Raw genomic sequence first — 20,045 nt, 5'->3', positions numbered from 1 at the left:
CTCATGGCTGCAGTGACCTTTAACCACAAGGTTTCAGGCTCCTTGAAGGTTACTATAGATTGTTACAGTACTGTTTCCAAAGGTAAAGAGAATTTTGTATCATGGTTTCTTTAGAATATCAAGTGACATGTCAGTTTCAAGAAATGATTATAGAGTATATAGGAATTTTAAAACAAAAAAGTTCACAAGTAAGCCAAATACAACAATAAAAGTCAAGTTGGGAGACTTTTAGGACTCTACAGAGAGTTAATAGTCTCATTCAGTTTGCATGTCCTTACTCACACCTACCATCCCATTTTCCAGAAACTTGGACAATTTTTAATTACTTGAACTATGACATATATGAACTATGTGACTTTACTTCCTAAGTCTAAGTGTCCATATCTATAAAATGAGTTTGAGTGCTATCTTCATAGGGTTAAGATTAAATGAGGTAATATATGCAAAACTTACTATGAATATTAACTATTATTGTTTTCTAATAAACATACTCACCATCCACTCTTATGAATTATCATAGAAACATAACAAAAACATATCCCACTTCTATAGTAATCTAAGAAATATTTTTAAATGAAGTGCAACTTTTTTCCAATTATATTAGTAAAGTTTTTAAGTCACTTTCAGAACTTGTAAAATTATTATGAAATTGAAATTTCAAAGCTTTGCTGATGAATCATACATAACAATTTTTTTAAATAATTTGGTGATCTATATAATTAATCCTATGAAGTTTTACAAATTTTAACCTAATTTAGTTCTGTAAATATGAAAAAAACAGTAAAATGAGAAAAGCTAAGGACATCTGTCCATTACAATATGATTTAAAATAGTGAAATAACTTCATAGTTACCAATACAATAAAAATTTAAATAAAATGTATTTATTTAAATATAATAATAAAAATGACATCACAACATGAGAAACTGGAATTACAGAATATTATTGTGTTATCACTTCAACTCTGTAAATAGCCATATGAAAAAATACTGACAGTCAAATAATAAAAAGTGCACTATTTTTGTTATGTAAATAAGATTATAAATGATTTCTCTTTTTCTATTTTCTAAAATTATTTTTGTATGTAATTTTTATGTAATAAAATTAGTTTTAGATTCTTTGAGAGGAAAGATAATCTGAAAATTTTGGAAAATAATAATCATTTATATTCTCTGCAATGATGTTTTTAAGCACTTTCCACATGCCAGACTCTGAGTGAGTTTTCCAGTGGTTAAAGGAGTGCTTTAATGAATATGAAGTGACTTTTTAGCTGAATCATTAGCCAAAATTTCCAAATGCTTACACATCGCTTTCTTTTTCTTAAATTCCAGGTAGGAAACATCTGGAAATAAGACTATCCCCTTAACATTGTCTTATGTCAGATATTATTAATAAAATTTGTCTAAAATTGGTCCTCACAAAAACTATAAGCAAAATAAATAAATAAATAAAACTTTTATCATAGTAACATAAAAATTATATTTCAGCAATCTGCATTAGTGAGGTCACCTCTTGGAGGAGATAAAGTCACAATTCAATTGCTAGTCAACAGATCTCCCAGTATGGATTGCCCTAAACACCCTGGATTCCATTACACTTTCAGAAAACTTAGTTCTAGACTAATACTGTTTCATTAAAAAAACAAAAACAAAAACAAAAAAACCCACACACTTCATTATGCTATTTGTTTGCTAGCTTTTTATGATGAGTTTTTGGAGTTATTCAGACTAATTATACCCTCTATACAGTGGAGTAAATTTTTTTTCTCTAAAACTTAACATGTAGCTCAGTGCTCTGGAGCCTCTGTGTATTTAGTCCATGCTTGATCATATATGCACTAATTACTCATGCCTCACTCAAGCTTCAGCAGGCTGTAGAAGATTTGTAGTTAAACAAAACTAGTGATTAAGAGCCGATTTGAGATAAAAAGAAACACAACACAGAGGATGGATGAATGTAATTCCTCTAGGGTTTCCACTTTTACCAATAATACATTGATTTTTCCCTGTCTACTTTTCATTTTACTTCAGGTACTTGACAGTTGAAGTCTAGCTTTTTAAGCAACTTTATTATAATTTAGAAAATAAAGTAAGAGACAATAGGAGGCATACATATGTGTGTACATGCATATTATATTTATATACAGACATAATATATTAACAATGCATGCAGTAGTCCAATGAATGTTTGCGATGGTTAATTCAAAGATTTACTTTGAATTAAAGATAGCTCCATAGTATCTTAAAGAATTTATTTTAAATTGATTCTAACGGGTATATACTCTTACACCAACAAACAGGTTTTGTTCATGTCTTGCAATTACAGACAGTGTTGCATTCCTTTTTTTCTTTCTTTCTCTTTGCTCAATTGACTAAAACAAACAAATAAACAAAACTTCTTCCTTACACATCTGAAAGAAATATTAGGTTTCTAGCAGAGAGTAAAACAAGAGAGATGTATCATGGACTGTAAAACTGGAAGTAAAGAGATTCTCAATTTTCTGTGGCATTTTGCCATCAAGAGGTGCTATTATGGGTACCTACAGACAAGGTCTGTAAGACTCAGGGAGGTTCAGTCTCATGCCCCATTTCAGACTCTTTAAAGTACATTTGAACACCTATTGGTAACTGGATTCAGAATTCATTTCACTGTGCTTTGCTGTTCCTGGAAAGGAAACTGGAGATCTTTACTCAAACAAAATTCAGATATGAAAATTTTTCCAGCATTAGGATCAGGTTGTGCAGGTAAAGAAGAGAGTCTGTGAACCTCTCTTAATTCACCCCTTGGCATACCTTGATCTGGGAATAAATAAGACACATTTTGAAAATTTCAGTGTAGCTTGACCTCTTCATTTTACAGATGAAAAAACTGAAGCCCAGAAAGATTAATAACTTGCCTGAGTTCACACAAAATTTGATTTTTATATGAGACCTACAAAAAGCATTTCTTGAGATGTAACAGTATTAAAGTCTGGCACAGTAGTAGAATCAAAAGAACCTTGTGCAGGCATCTATCACACCATTCCCAGTCAGATCATGTTTAATCCACCTCACACCAAGATGCTCTTTCTTTTTTAAAAAATGTTATCATGACTACTTTTTAAATTACATTTATTGGGATACACTGGTTAATAAAATTTTATAGGTTTCAAGTATACAATTAACCAATGCATCGTATGTGTATTGCACTGCATGTTTACCACCCAAAGTCAAATCTCTTTCCATCACCATATATTTGACCCCTTTTACCTTTATCTACCACCCTACCTTCCCATCTTCCCTCTAGTAACACTAAACTCTTGCTCATCTCCAGGAGTCTCTGTCTTGTTCATTTGTTGCTTTCAGTTTTATATCCCACATATAAGTGATAGCATATGATTCTCATCTTCTGTCTAACTTATTTCACTTAGCATGATCTCAAGATCCATCCACGTTGTTGCAAATGGCAGTATTTCATCTTTGCTTATGACTGATCACTTTTATTTTTGAAGAGCTCAGAATCATCTCTTTTTGCTAAATTCAAGAAATAAGAAACATTACTATTAACGCTGTCTTTCATGTAACTGACAAAGCCCTCATAGTTTTGCTGAAATATGTTTTATTGTGTTAGATCTTCATAAAACTGCATGCTCTATATATGGTCTTAGAAAACAGTTGATCATTATTTTCTTCGTGAGAACCCTCGGTCTACTTGAAAACTGTAATTATTAAATCACTCCCGAAAGTATTTTACAGAACTTAAAACCTATATAAGGTATTTTTGTTGATTAGTCATAACATTTATAGCTTTCTGATAAATCTCTTACTTTTAAACCTAACTAATATTTTGGCTATAGAACCTCAAACTTCATGCCTTTCATGAAAGAGCTGGTTATTGCTTAGTACGATGGGTGATATCATTGCTTTGCGATCAGAACATGCTTTGCTGTTTCTGTACCACAATAGAACATGCAACACGAATAAAAAAATTGTTTTAATATTTTCACTTGAATACTTTTTATTAGTTATGTCTCATGTAGTTTTACTAGTTTCTATTCATTATGTCTCATGCATCTGACCAATCTGGTTTTTATTCTTGACAAAACCAAAACCTGTTTGTTCTTATGGAAACAATTTCTTTTTCTTCCCCCAAGTTCTTTTAGAGATTTAAAATCTCTTTAGAATCTCTTTGCACATGGAATCTACCAAGTATGAAGCATAATATGGCAATTGAGTCTCAGCAGAACGAGGATGTGAACCTGAACAAATCTTTAAGAAAGCTGACTTCTAATTTCAATCCTGTCATTCCTTCCCTATATAATCATGGACAAATCATGCAGCATTTATAAGCTTCAGAATCAATGGCCTTAAAATGAGTGGTTTTGGCAAGATGTTTTATGTATTATCTACAAAATTCCACCTTTTATAAATGTATCTTCCAAGTTATAAGTCATACCCAGACTAGGAACCTGATGAGGTGACTGTTCTATTTTTCTCTCCACACAGACATTTATATACTAATTTCATGTTTTCTTGAATCATTTGGAACAGCGAATGTGAACTTTCCCCACAAATGTGTACATGGGTGGGGTACACGCATCTTATGATAGAGGGTAGAAAGATTAGGTAAGTAAATTTATACGTAGAGTTGCACAATATTTTCTAGATATATAAATATACACGCACAGAATGTGTATACATTGACTGCATGCTCATACATCCTTCTCTCATTAACTCTCCTAAAACTATTATTCACTTGAACCAGAATCAGAACATGACAGCCATTTAAGTGTACACAGAAGTCAGCAATGAGGGAAAGTAAATAAATAAGACTCTCTAATCAAATTCTGCTTCAGTGTTTGTGCATGAAACAAGCCTGGCAGTTCTGTGGAAACTTTTGTTAATTTTACTACAAAATGGATAAAAACTAACGACCTCTTACTGTTAGGATAGTTTTGCTCATTTCACATTAAGAAGCAAAATTTCTCTACAGTGTAAGTTAGAATATCGTGTTAATGAAATTATACTAGACTTTGTTTTAAGTGCATATATTTTAAGATAGAGTTATTTGACAATAGATATAGTCAAAAGGTAGCATTAATTTAAGGACATATTTTTACTAGCTAATTTTTTTACACAGGATAGAAGAAACATTGAAAAACCAAGCATAGGAATCTTATGACAGTTACAGGAAGAAATAAAAAGAGGGAAATTTTAGTTTATTCACTTTGTTCATATTCAAACAGCCTTTACAAATTTATATAGAAGCCTTGAGGAATATGGCTAATGTAATATTTGGGTGTGGTAAAGGAAAAATAATATTTTTTAGAGATCCAAAAGTAAGACATATGTTAGTTGCATGTTTGTGATGTTTTAGTACTGACTATAGTAACTACTGAAATTCAGTGCCCTATTCGAAATCATTAATCCTTTAGTTAGTGCCTTTAATGGTAGATATTTTAAATGGTAATTTAAAGATCAAAGTAGCCATATTTAGTAAAAATCATCATTGCAATGGTTAATTTTCTGTGTGAACTTAGCTCGGTCATGATATCCAGATATTTGGTCTAGGTGTCACTGTGAAAATATTCTTTAGATGAGATTAACACTTAAATCAGTAGACTTTTTGTAAAGCAGATCACCCTCTATAATGTGGGTGGACCTTGTCCAATCAGTTGAAGGCCTTCAAGAATTAAAGACTGAAGTTCCCCAAAGGACAAGAAATTCTGCTTCCAAGAATCCTTTCACTCAAGCAACAACATTGACTTCTTTCTGGATCTCCAACCTGACCACCTGCCATGCAGATTTTGGACTTGCCAGCCTCCTCAATCCTATAAGCCAATTTCTTAAAATCTCTCTCTCTCTCTCTCTCTCTCTCTTCTCCCACTTTCCTCCCCTCCTCCTCCTTTCCTCTACCTCCTTCTCCCTCCCTCCTTCCGACCCCTCCTTCTCCTTCTTTCCTTCTTCCTTTCCCTCAATTCTATTTGTCTGGAGAATCCTGACTAATGTAATCATATACCAAAACCTAGTAAAAATCTTCTACTATACTCTTAAGAATGACACTACCACTTGGGCAAATTAGGCAGTTCTACAAGAGTGGGTCCTCCATGGGAGAAAATCTGTCACTAACTCCCTAAGGATGAAATTTGAGAATTGTCAGAAACATAGTTAATTATGATTTTTCAAATGAGCCTACTGTGTAGCACAATTTCAAAAGCGGTTAGAGTTTTATTTAGGGATTTATGTAGAATAGTTTTACATCTTGAATTGTATCTAAAATAAAATGAGGAATTATTAAAGAATGTGAAGCTTTAGCATAATTTATAGCAATGAGCAATTACTCCATCATTCTATTTCCGGCCTCTGACTCTTGGGTGGTCTTCATGGTAAGGTTCCAAGGAGAACGGCATTCAATAAACTAAACTAGAGTCAAAATATTTCAAAGAACCAGAAAATAAAGATGTTATATTTATACTAGAGTATAAACAAATAGATTATAAACAAATGCCCAAAGACTAATAGATATTAATTTAAGGTAATGTACTGTCACACCTTGTCTTCTTTCATGTGTCCCAAATGTGAAACTTATGGCGTTTTCTGTTTTTAGTTCTTCTGTCAGTTACAAAAAACAATTGTAAATATTATTCTTTTATCTCCGAATCTTAGTTGATTAATGTTATACATTATCTACATGGAAGATTAGAAAGTGAAGTGGAATAGGTTACTTCTCACTTTCACTATTCTCTTACTTCAAGTTTGGTTAATGACACTATTTTTAATTTGTCAAGTAACTATACCTATAATTTAGGTCATAAATCAAATCTCTATTTTTAAAAAAATTTTCCACTTCTGTCATGTATCTATCTATATTCTTCACTTCCTCCTCAGACACATTTCAGTTATATGTATGACTTTATATTGTCAAATGTTATATTATGTATTTTGTTTTGTTACTCTTTAATGTCCATAGACATTGAAAAACCACATACATTACTTATAATGTTATTGCTTTATTATTTATTGGAGAATCAAGTAGTATATATAATATATTAAATATTTTTAAATATGCTGTATTTAAATATGATTTCTATTTGATTCATCTTGGGCAACTCTATTTGCTTGCAATTTTATTCTTATTCTCCTTGTAATTTTTAAGACAAGAAAATTGCCTTTCCCATTATATAACTGAGTGTTCAAATTTTTAATAGTACTTTTTATTTTTATTTCCTTCCTTCTTCATGAAAATATTCAACTAAGAGGTCTCTGACTTCGTGTTCTCATTTATATTGATTACATTTCATACCTGTGGCCAAACCTTTGGTCTGGGATTTCTTTGATATTTCCATACCATTTATATTTATTTGGTTTTTCTGGGTGAGTTCCATTTCTTCATGGATTCTATGGTATTGACTTCTCTGGATTCCTTATTTAATTTGTTGGAGGACATCAAATAAGATTCTTAGTATGAATGTGCTAGAGTACCATTTTTAAATTGTTGAATATTTGAAACTCACTATTTTGCATTCGTACTTGATTGAAGATGTCGTAGATACTTCTCAGTTGCATTTTCAATTATCTGCAACTCTATTCTTCAATGGCACACTCAAAACCTTCAGGTCATTAACATTTTACTCTGTCTGAATTCATTAGCCCATCCTTTTTTATCTACTGTAGGTCTCATGATCCATCATTTTAAGAACATTCTTGCCAATAACCAACTTCGAGCTTTGGTCTTTTCATTACACTTATTTAGTGAAAATCCAAACCTGTATGATTCTTACTATTTTTATTCTCTGTACCCATCCCTGAGAATCTAAGCATAAGTGGAGAAATTTATACAATAGAATATATTAGCGTTACCATAAATATCTTAACGCTAACCTAAACTAACAATTTTTCAATTCGCATTGTGTTTCTTTGGTCATATTCTTGCAGCTGGATCCTTCCCCCATAATTACTAAACATGGTCATTGTTTCTCATCTTAAAAGATAAAGTCGATGTCTCTCTTGAGCATGAATTTTTTTCTTTTCAGTCATCATATTCTCATCTTTGCTGAAGCCTTCTTTTGTGTGGATTTCAGGTTTCTCAACTGTTTTTTTTTCTACAGTAACATACTATCTGCTTTAAGTCTTTTAAAATTAATTACAGTCTTTGGTCTGTTTAGTCTCTTCACTTCTATTCTTGAGATTATGTATTTGGTAGATTTTTACATTCTCAATGGAATGTATTTTTGGATTTAAAAAATGCCTGTTTTCAGCTGATTATCTTGTATTTGAATATTGCATTAGCTTGCATCAGTATAGACTTAAGGGAGATAAGGAGATAATTTAGATCAGACATTTATTCTTTAAATGAGGAAACTGGTGTCACAATAAATTTGTGACGACATGATGCAATTGAAGTATTTATATTAGGGTTGCTTTCAACTGGAACTAAGTACAACTAAAGAGGAATGATAATTTAGATTAATATGATGAAAATATAATTTTTTTAATTTTTTAAAAAAATGTAAAAAGTTATGAAAAATGATAACTTTGGTTTCCACTTTAGTATATGGAGGAAACAAATTTCTACTCTGTTTTCCCTTCCTAATACTCTTTGTTTTTCTTTAAACATTAAGCAAGTCACAGAAAATTTCAGCTTAACCAGGATAAATTAAACTAGTATCTCTTCCCAATAATTAGTTTTTCATTAGTTTCTTGTATATTTTTGTTCAAAATAAGCTTTGAAAAGTATTTGAATTTGAAAATTTTGATTGAAAAATTATGTAATTCAGTAAAATGGGTGTCATTGGTTATTTTGAATCTTGGTATTTACATGAGACAGTAAAATAATAATAAGAACTTGAACACGGTTTATACAAAAAGTAAAAATAGTACCATAGACAGAAAATTTTACTAAGTAGCATGTGATTAAATGTGGTATCACTTTGGTTAGAATAAACTTTATATGATTTCTCATATAGCATAGCTGTGGTCTAGAACTTGGTAACTCAGCTTCCTGCTAAGCCTACTTGTTATTTCATTTTAACAGTTAAATTATCTGCAACTTATTGACTATATCAGGGTCTGTGAAGTAATGATGAGTTTTTCATGAGGCCTCATAGGAATTTAAAAATTTTAAAGTAATATTTATTATTCTAAGATTATGAGAATAACTGAATTACTAAAAAATACATAGCAATAAAAGGCTTTATTTAGATTATTGTATTATACATATTTTTTGTAAAATATCACTTCTGTGAATAACTTTGGAGTACAAATTATATGATGGTAATAATTTAAAAAGTTGCAATTTGAAATACTCTTTTAGTTTTACACTAAATGCTGTTTTGAAAATTGGCACTTTATAAAAACCCAGAATATATGCTGGCACTTTAATTAAATTATAACTTTATTTTTCCTGGTTTCATTTTTAATATTACTCAAGAATATTATTTTTATTATGTAATAATTAATATTTTTTCCAGTGTACTGTAAGTTGCTTATCCAATCAACATATGTAATGGAACTATTCCTACTGAATTGGTATCACTGCTTAATACCCTAGGAACTTTCTGAATGTTATCTTTAGTGACTAATGAGATACCACAAAATCTAGGAGAACATTTGGTACTTGAGTCACTAAAACATTATGGATGAAGTCCAAGTCTTACCCAATTCCACACTATGGTTAATATTTCCATTGAGGGTCCCTTTAATCAGCTTCTCTTGGCATATATAAAATCAATCTATGAACATTCATGCTTGTGAATTTGATAATGAAAAAGAGGTGCCTAAATTGCCTAGAACAACTTCTGGCTGACATTTCACTTTCTATGGTAATTTTCTGTCTGCCTCTGGCACCTACACCGATAATTGAACCTGAATACTTGGTCCAGAGTAGTTAATGAGCATCTGAGAAAAGAGTATGAAAGTGACTAGAAGTCACCTATCATTTCATAAAGTGTCTTTTCTTTAAGGAGATACTACAATATAATTAACTCAAAAATATGTCTGCGACATAAAGAATTTATACAATTCAACAATAAAAAAACAAACAATCCAATTTAAAAAATGAGCAGACCTAAACAGACACTTCTCCTGAGGAAACATACAAACAGCCAACAGGTATATGAAAAGATGCTTAACTTCACTAGCTATTAGGGAAATGCAAATCAAAACCACCTCATACCTGTTAGAATGGCTATTCAACAAAACAAGTAATAACAAGTGTTGGAGATGTTGTAGGAAAAAAAAGGAATTCTCATATATTGCTGGTGGGAATGCAAATTGGTACAGCCACTATAGAAAACAGTATGGAGATTCCTTAAAAATTAAAAATAGAATTACCGTATAACCCAGCAATGCCTCTTCTGGGTGTCTACCTGAAAAATATGAAAACATTTATTCATAAAGATATTTGTACAACTATATTCATTGTAGCACTATTCACAGTGACCAAGCCATGGAAATGACCAAAGTATCCTTTGATAGATGATTGGATAAAGAAGATGTGGTATATATATATACAATGGAACATTACTCAGCCATTTTAAAGATGAAATACTGCCATTTGTGACAACATGGATGGATCTTGAGAATATTAGGCTAAGCAAAATAAGTCAGACAGAAAAAGTCAAGAACCCATTGATTTCACTTATATGTGAGATATAAACAGGAAGCAACAAAAGAGCAAGACAAACAAACAAAACTCACAGACACAGACAACAGTATGGTGATTACCAGAGAGAAAGGGAGAGGAGGAAGAGTAGAAAACGGTAAAAGTGTCAAATACATGGTGACAGAAGTAGATTTGACACTGGGTAGTGAATACACAATGCAGTAAAATACAGATGATGTATTTTGGAAATAGTACACTTGAAACTTATATAATTTTATTGACCAATGCCACCCCCAATGAATTTAATTTAAAAAAAACACAGCCAGAAAATTATACTGCTTATCATGACATGAAATTGAACCTCATAGAAAGTATTTTCTTGCTTCCTGGCCAAGATCTTGAGTATATTGGTGACTTTATCTGATTTAAATACTTTATGTTATGGTACCTAAGATGGTGCAAAATATTTTACATGACAACTTTTTAGAAATTCTTTTAAAAAATTTCATAGCTAACTACATTTTCTTTAGCTTTTAAATTTTTAAACAGTTTAATATATAAGATTTGATCTTTTAAAAGACACATTAATCTTTGTTTATTTGTCTTTAAGAAACTGAATATTTGCATCCTCCTAAACCATCATCTCAATTTTTTATTTTATTTCTTAGATATAATACTTATTGTTCCCAATTTTTAAAACAATATGTTAATTATATTGCTGTTACACTGGTGTGACAGGAGAGTACTGTCACAGGAAAATATAAGAAAGTATTAATGTGTATGTTAAGGTAATTTAAGAATGTTAATATTCTCTCTCTCTCTCTCTCTCTCTGTCCCTGCCTATCCATATACACTTAATATTGTATGTGTATAATGTGTATATTATATATGTGTAGAAAAGATAGAGAGAATTAATGTACATATTTTATGTATGTATATATATTTATATATGTTGTCTTAGAGAGATAAAAGATAAAAAAGAGATTAAGGACTTTTCTTAATCTATAATGACCAAATAGCAGATCCTAGACTGAGTTTCTGTGTTCCAAAGTCTAAAGAATTCTTTTTATGCCTTGTCTTTTTTTTTAAGACTAAGTAAAAACATATTAAATAAATTGAGAGCTCTCATTATTTTTGGTCTTGATTACTGTATTTAATGTTATTCGATTAACATACATATGTATGAAGTGAGTGATTTAATGATCTGTTATTTTCAAATTTTTGTGACTTAAAATATTACTTTATTGACAATTAATGCGACTCTTAGATATTTTAAATATGGACTTAGAATAGAAACATTATGATATTTTAGTCTAAATCACCTCTCACTCCAATATGGCATTTCCTTAAATCAACATTATTAAGAAAACATTGTAAATGTTTATGATGTGATAAGATTGAAGTGTTTTTCTTCAATAATGCATTCCTTAACTTTAATAGAAATTGTAAGTGAAGAATTATAGCATTTCATATTTTATTTATGTATATGTATACGTGTGTGTGTGTGTGTGTGTGTGTGTGTGTGTATCAGAATAAGTGTTGATAATTTTTCCAAGGTGAGGTGCATATTATTTTTCTCTTGTTTGGTCTTTTTACCTTTGGAGATTTGGTAGTTCCCAGAGGTGACAGAGCTTAAATATTGTGAAGTAAGTACATAAATGATAGAATTAGTAGTGGTAACAGGTATACATGTCACTGATGATTAACTTCCATGTTTACATTTTGACATTTGACCTCTTTGTGAATTACAGGTCTATTGTCTAAAAATTAGGAGGAAGTCATTTACATCTATGCAAGTACATTACTTAAAAATAACTATTGTCAGTGTCGGTGATCTCACTTGGTTAGAGAATAGTAGTATCAAAATGTACATTTGTATAGTGTTTAATTAAGGTCAATAACTGACCAACCTAGGAAGAAGGGTGTTGATAGAAAAATATCTATGAACTCTAAATTATCATTAAAAGGCAAAGAAACTAAATGCACATTTTTCTGACATCCAAATGGGCAATAGGTATTTAAAAAGATGCTCAACATCACTAATAATTAAGAAAATGCAAATCAAAACCACAATGAGATATCACTTAACACTTGTTAGAATGACTATCATTGAGGAGACAAGAGGTAACCAGTGTTAGTGAAGATGGTGGAGAATAGAGAATCCTCATCACTACTGGTGGGGATATAAATTCGTTCAGCTACAGAAAATAGTACAGTGGTTCCTTAAATTAAAAATAGAACTATCATGATCTGGCAATTCCACTTCTGGGTATATATCCAAAGGAAACAAAAACAGGATATTGAAGAGATATCTGCCCTCCCATGTTCCTTGAAGCATTATTTACAATAGGCAAGATATGAAAACAACCTATGTTTTTGTCAATGGATGAATGGATAAAAAAGAGATGGTTTATATATATATTCACACACACACATACACACACACACACACATATACAATGGAATATTATTCAACAATGAGAAGGAAAGAAATGCCATTTGCAACAATATGGATGGAAATTGAGGGTATTATGCTTAAGTGACATAAGTGAGACAAAGACAAATACTGCATGATCTCAGTCATATGTGAATCTAAAAAACTGATAGACGTGGTAGCTGAAGCTACAATGGCAATTATATTGCAATATATAAATGTATCAAATTAACACCTGTATACCTTAAACTTATAGAATGTTATATGTTAATTATACCTCAATAAAAAAAGTTTCTAGGAAATGAGCAAGACATTTCACAATGGCTAAACATCTCACTTTCAATTCCATGTTCTATAAAAGGAAGTAAAAAGATATTTATGAGTAATTTAGAGCTGGCAGGTTTTTGTTACTGGACATAACTTATCAAAAAATAGTTTTAAATGAAAGAAGTTGAAGTAATAGTTGTCTTCATTTATAAAATACAGCAACTGGAAACTTCATAGGTCTATAAATTGTTATGAAATTTATATCATATGTTGACTTTTCTCCTGACCTTCAAATGCATTAGAATACCACAGCACTTCACAATTTTTTGTTTATTATTGCTCCCCCTAGAAGCCTTTAGACATTTTAATCTAATCTCTCTATGATATTTTAGTGTACATACTGTATATTATGTACTCTATGTGTATTCGTACTTCATACATAAAAAGAGTGACATTTTTTTCAACGCCTAAATAACTATTGCCCCTTCTTGGCAATATTATCTCCTTTGAGAGTCCCTAGAATAACTCTAAACCTGAGAATTAAATTTATTTTTTGAAGCATCAAAACCATGAATATTTATTTTAAAAAATAATTCAAATTATACTATTAAGATTTTAAAAAATAATTTCTTGCCCTAAAATAATATCCTGTATAAGATTTTCACAAATGTATTTCCATAACATCTGGTTCCATTATGAGTGATACGCAAAATGGCCAAAACATCTAACTGAAAACTAAGGCTATTATTTTGATATTAAAATTTCCCCAATAAGGTTTTATTCCAACTTGACTTTGAAAATGGATGTTGGGTGGCTTTGTTTTGAGATATGCATGAGCCTAATTATTGTCTTTCCCGTCTTCCTCCTTTAGTAAAAACTATTTGATCCTATACACACAGCAAAGGAAAGGAGAGTTTGATAGAAGTTTAAAACCAGAAGAAAGTTATCATCGGTGATGATTGAAATACATGTGCCAGATGATATAAACAGGGAGGCTGGTAATTATTTTTTATTGTAAAAATCATTTCTGCAGTTCCAGAAATCTAAGACAGGCAGACTGTGGTTGTATCATTAACTGGAAACTCCTTTAGTTATTGAGTGGGGTCAGAAGTAATCTCTTGTTGTGGCTTGTGCAACATGATGATCACTGGAGAGGCACTAATATAACACTTAATGAGGAAAACGATCATTTAAAAAGTTAAGTGGCCAGTCTCCATCATAATCAGAGATGCACTTCCAATACAACCCTACCATTATTGTTACATTTAAGTATTCATCCAAATTGTAATTAGGTTTAAGTATCAAAAAAGATCATATTTAAAATTATATTTTAGTTTATATGTTGTGTTTTTTCATAAAAATCAAAATAAAATCATAGTAAGACACTATTAGTACTTTTTAATTTTATTAAAATATTTTGCTGAGAGATGTATTAAAGGATTTAAAAACATAGTCAAATGAAGTCATTCCTAATGCTACATTAAAGTTCTAATGTTTAATAACTTAAAGTGGTTTTTCCAACTTCATAGAGATAGACTAAAACTAGTATTTCCCAGTTCAACCATGATAAACCAGAACGTCCATTCTTAACTCTCCTTCATATTGAGTCAGTTGCCAAGTATTAATTGAGCGGTTACACGATACCAGTAAAATAATTTAATTGTCATTCCTCCTTTACTAATACATGGTTTGCTGCAGAAGGCATGGGAGGACTCTTTCTCTCTCCACCATTTTGACAGCTATGAGAGAGGGACAATGGCAAGAATGTGCATGGACAAGTCGTAAAGAATTGAGAACAATGAAAACAAGAAGGAAAATTAAATTGATTTTTTAATGATTATTTCCTCACGTTTCTCACCTGTCTGACTTGAGTTTTCTGCCCTGCTTTCATGTCTGAATATAGCCTTCTGGGAGAAGAGTTTGAAATGAGTTCTATTAGAAAAATCTTATCATAGGAGTACTTCATTTAAGACAGCAATTAGTCAATAAAGAGCATGATTTAAATCGGTATAACTTAAATTGAAACATATATTTTCATTAAAAAAACTGTTATGGTACAGATTAAGTATTAATCTTTTGATATATTAATTGTCCATTATATACAGAAATGATTTTTAAATCACTCAAATTCACTTTGCAACATTAGAAAGTTAATAAATGGAGATCAGGATTGAAAAAGAGAACCTTTGCCCCATTCATTTTTTAGGATGTTCAGATTATGGAGAGCTACAATTGGAGAGGGCTCTAATAGGGAAAAATTTAAAAAAAAACTTTGGATAAGAGAGGCTGCATTTAAAATTAATCTTTGATATTTAATATTATATAATCTTTTATAGGTTACTAAACATATGTAAGCCTCAGTTTCCTCACCAGCAATAACAAAACAAAGAAGAATAGTAAAATTATATTGCTGGATTTTTATAGGAAATGTTCTATAAATATAAAGCATCAGAAAATAATGTATGAACAAGGCAGCCAAAAAGAGCTTTATAATACAGAGTCTGGGCTAGTCTGGTACCCGTAGGGATGTTATGATAAGTAAATTAAGCCAGTGTGTTAGAAAATAGAGATTTTAACTCCTGGTAGCTGCCTATATTATTTGCTAATTTATCCATCCACCCATCCAGTTCACAAATACTTTGAGGATGATGTCTCTGAGCTTTGTTTCAGTGAGAACAACCACAACATCCGACTGGAGTAACACAACAAAAGCTTATTTCTAATTTATGATATCAATCTGATGTAGGTCTGGTAGTTCTCCTTGACTGTTCTCCAAGCTATGCCTTTGAGTTTGAGAGTTGTGTTCAAGTCCTGTCTCTGAGGCATGACTAAGAAATTACTTAATGTTTTAAATTACCGGTTCCATCATTTGTAATTTGAGGACAAATATAGGAGCTATCTAGAGAGAAAATTAAATGAGATAAGGTGTTTAAGTACTTTGTACCAAAATAACACACATGAGCACAATTACTGTCAGTCGTTATTTTTCTGGAAACAGCCAGGGTGAAGGGAATGATAAACCCATCTGGAGTGTCTCAAGGCTTTCTTTCACTTCTAATCTTTATGGAAGCAAAACTTCAAGTTCACAGTGCACCTCAACTTCTTCTGCTCCCTTTGTCTGCAGCTTCTGGTGTCTGATTGTCAATATGAAAAGCTTCATTCTCTACTCTTGTACTGTATTTTGGATATGCTGTCAATGATGCCTCTTGTCATGCCTGTTATTTCTCGGGCAGGCCAAGCAGACTCTGGGATGCCTCGGCTTGACTGCCTTTTCTTCCTTCAGACCAACTTTCCTGATTTTTCTCCTCTTCATCCAACTGGGGAAATCACTTTGGGGAGTTTAAGCATCTCAGGCTTTGTCTCTCGATCAGAACAATCTTAATGTCCTGAATCATCTTAGAGGATCTTTGCCTCAGGTTCCTGCCACCTTCCTGAATGAGGAAATGAACAAGACCAGCCCTTACACTTTCCATCTCCACGTATGTAGGGAGCCACACTGGGAGATCTACCAAGCTTTTATCCCCCTCACAGAACTCTCAGCCTTTCATTTCCAGTTAGCAATATGGACCTGACCTGGAGGAATAGGGGGATATTCACCCTTGTTTGGCTCTTTTACTCAGACCAAAAATCAAAACAGAAACTGAACCGAACCCAAATTAACAATTAAAAGAAAGAAAGAAACAAACAAAAATCCATGGTAGAAATTCTACAAATATGGCAACACTTTCTGGGAATCTAAAAGGGGTAAATAGCACAGATTGTGATACCTTCAGACAGTCTTACACAGCTTTCATAAAGCCAAATTAGATTAGTGTTATATGAGAAAGTAGACTTTCAACCTTCCATCAGAGAGTACAGCTCTGTGAGGAGAGCTGCAGTGTCTTATTCCCTATGTACCCCTCACGCCTTGCTCAATGTTTGACACATAGTAGCTGCTTGATACATGTATGTGTTGAACAAACACTTGCCAAACATTTATCCTCGCTTGTTGCCAGGCAGTGTGGTGAGCTGTGGGCCATACGAAAATCAGCCTAGTGACCCCATATATAATAATCTTTTTAAGAGGAGTAGTTTTACTTTGAAAGTTGGATTTCCAAAAATATTTTATGATATAGCAGAAAAAATTCACTGAGGGACATCTAATTTTTAATAGTCTTAACCTTCAAACATGGAGGATGAAAAAGAATAGTAAATTGTAAAAACAATTTCTAAGGACTAGAAGACTAGCCCACAAATGAATCAAGTTTAAAATTAATGTTTTCACTACAGCATGACATATTTTTTCACAACATTTTGAGTTATTTTAAAATAGAGGAATTAAACCATCCAAACAATTACTTTGAGATGTTTTTTAAAAGTTGTATTTCAATTTGCATCTTGCTAATAGAAGATAATAGTGAAAAAGCCCAGTTCTAAGACTGTAGAGTAACGTAAAATATATAGTTTTGCCCAGTGGTACATTCTGGCTAGAGATCATTCAATAAAAGAAATGAATATATACGAAAAATGTTCAGAGATAATTATGCTAGTTTTTCAGCCTAAATACCTTGGAATTTGCAAAGACAGCTCATAGACAAAAGGGATACCACTAAAATTCAGTGCAATAGATTTCTCCATTCGAAGTGACAAGAACATCTCTCTCAATATTACTTAGCTAATGAACGAATAGATCTGCTGTGAAGTTCCTAGGAGGCTCATTTTCTTGAGTACAGTAGTAAAAGTTAGCTGATGAATGACCTAAACTGCTTAATGTTTCTCCTTATAACTTCTGAGCAGCAAGGCGTATCCAGGCAAGTACTGAAGGAGTTATCCTCGGGAGGCCTTGGTGTCCTTGCAGGTTGTCAGAGGCAATGAGCCAGGTTTATTTCAAATGGTTCCTTAAATGAACATTTATTTTGTGCCAGTAACGCGTTTTTGATTAATGGCTCCTTTTGACTAATTTGCTTCCCAAAATAGCCCAATAAAGGACTCGTTTAAAACATAATTAAAAGCATGTTATTGCTAGTAGTTAATACTGATTAAAATAGGCATTAAGACAATTATCGTTGAAGGAAAGTAAGCACCCCGTAGTTAGTATAGAATTCATCCTTACTGTTTTTATGCATCATGTACAGAAATGGCTACATGGCAATTTAGAGAAAGGGCTCATTCTTTGTGGAATCATATCAAAATATGTTTCTATTTTGTTTATTTTAATGAATGGTCTTTATATAGGTAGAGTATTGATTTTTTTTCCTTATGGGAAACATTTATATACTAAGCTCATTTTCAATCAATCTGAATTGATTTCAGCTGTACGAGGGTACTGCTCTGCTATTCTTTATATTAATGGGATATAAGTCCTTCTTTCTATACACTTTCAGTACACAAAACTCTTAGTTACATGATAGATTGAATGCAATGGATGTTTTTATTACTTTATTTGATACTTTTGATCCGTTTTCATATTGCTTCTTGTTCAAATCATATTCTGTTGTGGTGTGAGAGGAAAAAAAAAAAAGCCCTTAAATGATTTCCGATTCATTTTTCTTTTAAAAAACACCTTTTAAAACAAGCAACACTGGGAATTAATATATGAAATAAGCACATTAAAATTTTGTAACAAGTTCTGTGTTTTGTATTAAGTTATGACTTCTCAAGAATTGAGTAGGTAACATGAAAAGAGCATGTGTTTTGCATGAATGATTATTTCATTGAAAATAAAAATACAAAAAACTGACCATTTTATATGATATTTCTTTCTAAAAATAATTTTTCTTATGATCAATTTTATACTTAAGTCTAGCCTCTAAGTTTTTGTGACTCCTCAAAAAGGCATATGGTGAAAATAATGGAAATTCGGTTTTGGTATACTTGACTACAGTAAAACTGCCATTAGAGAATAGATTTATAACATGTCATCTTAAAAATTTAGCATAAAGTATTGCAGAGATAAAACTACACAAACAGATTTGATAATTTGTTTTAATTTCCCATTTTGCTGTGATACTCCCTGGATAATCTCACAAATAGATGGCACTCTCCAGGCACTTTGGCCAAGTGCGTTCATCAAGTGTGATTTGTCTTGTCCTTCATGGATCCAAGAAGGGTCAGGAGTCACTACGGTCACCAGAGGCCAGTTTCCAATCCTTGTAAGTCTGGCGGAAATAAAAATTTTGAACACTAACAACAAAAACAACTTATGAGGTAGTATATGTTCTAAAATTGTGGGGAGCAAAAAATAGAACAAGGACAAGGAAAAAGCTTTTTGTCATATTTGATATAAATACATTAATTTCATTCTACATAGGCTTGTTACATTTTTTCCTGGATGATTCCAAGAGCTTTGGGAAATGTCTGCTTTTTTCTACTTTGGTGAATCCCTCACACTGCCATCGAAATTATGGTTCTAAATGCAAATACGATCTCAACCTGTCCCTAGGTAAAATCTCTCCATGATTCATATAGATTCCTTTTGACAGGGTATAATTCTTTAATTATCTGACCTCAACCTATATTTTTAGTCAAATTTTCTTATCTGCTGTCTGCGGACATCATGAAACCTTCTCACAGTACTGCACTACTTTTCTCCAAATATGCACTTCAATGTACATCTATACTTGTATGTAAAGGTCTCTGCTCATATTCACTCTGCTTGAAATGATTTTTATTCCACATTCTCCAAAGGTCAAGACTTCTATTCAGCTTCAAGCTGCCAAGTTAGCAAATAAAAATAAAAGACATCCAGGTACATTTGAATTTCAGGTAAATACCAAATATTGTT

Source organism: Pteropus medius, unplaced genomic scaffold (assembly GCF_902729225.1).
Source record: "Pteropus medius unplaced genomic scaffold, Ma_sr-lr_union100, whole genome shotgun sequence".
Lineage (NCBI taxonomy): Eukaryota > Metazoa > Chordata > Mammalia > Chiroptera > Pteropodidae > Pteropus > Pteropus medius.
Note: the sequence above shows the minus strand (reverse complement) of the source record.